We start from the raw sequence: 3,088 nt of genomic DNA, 5'->3' as shown, positions 1-3,088 counted from the left end.
CATTATCTCTACTTTGGAATTGCAGCTTACCAACTTTACGTTGGAGTCATGTAGTTTTACATGCTCATGACCAAACTGCATAATATTTTTTCCCTCTATCTTTGATACATGGAAATCTACCAAGTATTTCCCATCTAGGGTAATTCGGTTGCATACCGATATCACCACCCATGCATACATCATTGGCCCTCAATGTATATGTGGGATATACGTGAGGAATAAATGTATTTCCGTCAATACCTCAAGCCCTTCACATGGGGAGTTATTCAAGGCCAGTATGTTGAATCAGTGAGGAAAATTTCCATCCATTATGGGGAGATTTCAAGTACCATAAAGAATGCCAGGAAATTAGTTGAATGCTCAACACATTTCTGCCTCAAATCTATGTACTCAAAAATTCGAACCATGCGTTCAGAAGATTTGCAACACATTACAAATAACCTGCCAAATTCATTTACTCACTATAAAGGTGTCACACAATCCTACAATCCTGCAAAAAAATTCTTGAAAGGGTGAAGGTACCAACAAAAACTACTCAACTCCCCGCTCAAAGCAACAGGGGGAGAAGTACGGCAATAGTACAACAGGATTCAGCTTCTTGCAAGCAATGATATCAAGGCCTTTGAATCAGTAAATTCAAGTCAACTTTACGTAGACAGACACCTAATGGGTAGTATACACCCAGTGGTTGGGAAACCTCCACCAACCCAGATCTGCTCACAATGACCGGGACATCGGAATACCTAATTCAATCGCATTGGGAAATCGCAAGCAGTCATCATGGGTAACAATATTTCCATCAACTATATATTGATATATATATTCTGGAGAAACATATAACCGGAAGTCCACAATTGTCGACATACATTTATTAACTAGATTGAAAAAACCTTTCAAGTGATTCATATCCAAAGACCATGGCCATGGCAAAGTGTGAACAACACTCAAACTGAACTCAAGCAAAGGGTAGAATCTAGGTAGAAATAATCTTGCTCAATAATGGGAAGGTATTCATAAGCAATACCTACGCTAGTTTTCTTCTGGAAACGAAATTGAGAACAATGAGGTGGTGAAACATAGAGCAAGTATTGTAGCACAAGGGTTCATGCAGATACCCCGATATTCTCCATAGGTGGAATCTCTTTCCGATAACGTATATCATTAGCAGTACAAAATCATCTATCTATGCGGTTGATAGGTGTAGTGATTACATATCCATGTAGATAACTAGATTCAGACATAGATGGTTTCTAATGGAATATCACTACTAAATCGAAATGCAAAATGCAACATACTTTGTCTAAAGTCAGTATGTCACTATACGGCTTATTGTTGTCGGTATATTTTGGTACAACCGACGTAATGAGTTCCTTAACACAAGGATTACTCCTACACCAGCGATTACCCATACATGTTAAGCATGTGATCATTTAAATGATGGAATTTGAGATGAAGGATCTGGGTAAAACTTCGAGCACCTTCACTCATACATTATGGTACACATGTTGTCTATATCCAGATTATATTGAAAAAAATGATTGTGGACAAGTCTTATCCATCCATAATTTCCATGGTTATTTGTTCTCTAAACGTAGAGAAAGATTCATCTAGACCATGAGGAGATGGAAATAAGATGTTGGGACCTATGGTTTCATATCACAATGCATGCATTGGATCCATCAAACACAATTGGTTGAGACTCGAGAATATCTTTCGATACCTCCAAGTCCTAATCTTTCATTTTCAGAGAAATCTGGATACCAACATCATTGGATACACCGATCAAATCCCTACTATGTCAGATCATAGACAAGCTTTGTGTTCCTGTTAGGTGTGGTAGCCATCCCATAAAAGTCTTTGAATCAGACTTATGGCTACATCCATCAACCATTATGTCAAAGATAATGATGCTTGTGTTGCCCGAATGCAAACAGGTTGCTTAATAAGCAATATCGTAGGTTACTTAATAAGCAATATCGTTATATTGCATATCTTGCAAATCAAATCATGTGACTGACCTGTTCACCAAGTCTCTACCAACTTTTACATTCCAGCAATATGTTCATAGAAGTGGTATGTGATGGCTTCGAAATTTGCAAACATCAGAGGAAGTATCTTCCTGAATTGTTCCTGTTCAAAGCATCATATTATACTCTTTTTTTCTTCATGAGTTTACTTTACAGGTTCTCATAAAAGTTTTAATGAGGTAATATCAACATAAGATCAGATGTCATACTTTTTGTTTTTTCCACCCGAGTTTTTAGAAAAGTATATATGGCATATTTATTGTCCTCTAAATTCTACCTTTCTCATATTTTCCCCATAGGATTTTTAGAGTCCCTGTGAACATGGTTATGCTCACAAAGTACAAGCTGTGATTAGAGGGGTGTTAGGATTAATTAACATGTGTTAATTAATGGTTTTTTTGAGATTGTTAATTAATGGTTAATCCCTGCTTTATAGGAACTGTCGGCAATTGTCTCCGGGCAACCATCGCGACGGTCGCTCGCGTCCTCCTATATGGGCGCCTAATGAGAAGCGTCCCTTGGCATTGTATAAATAGCCGCACTCTCACCAATAAGATTAACTGTTCACTTTCACATCTCTGTGTCCGACTCTCTGGTCTTCCTTTAACACTCTCTTCTACCCATAATTGGTTTGGATAGCCAAAAAAAATATGAGTGCTGTTTGAGATGCTCTTAGGACTAACTTGACGCCCTTGTTAGTTAAATGCACCAGTGGTGCATTTCACTCTCTGGAATATATAATTTTCAATGCCTGCGAGAAAACATCTCCAATGCGAAAGTTCTACCAATGCCCAAGTCAAACCGATGCATCAACGGCTCGATGAAATAAAAGGTGTCGGGAACTAGTTACATGTCGAGTAAATTTGATGTAAACCTTATAAACAGATGTGCACAGTTCTGAAATCATTTCAAATGATTGCTCAGCTAAATTCATTCCTATAATTGACCATCTTCAATTTAATTTGTTCCTATAATTGACCATCTCCAATTTAATCTGAGATGTCATGGTTATCTAACCTTTTATCAGACCACCAGGGCCTTATGCACATGAATTTAGATAC

Source organism: Triticum dicoccoides, chromosome 6B (assembly GCF_002162155.2).
Source record: "Triticum dicoccoides isolate Atlit2015 ecotype Zavitan chromosome 6B, WEW_v2.0, whole genome shotgun sequence".
Taxonomy (NCBI): Eukaryota; Viridiplantae; Streptophyta; class Magnoliopsida; order Poales; family Poaceae; genus Triticum; species Triticum dicoccoides.
Note: the sequence above shows the minus strand (reverse complement) of the source record.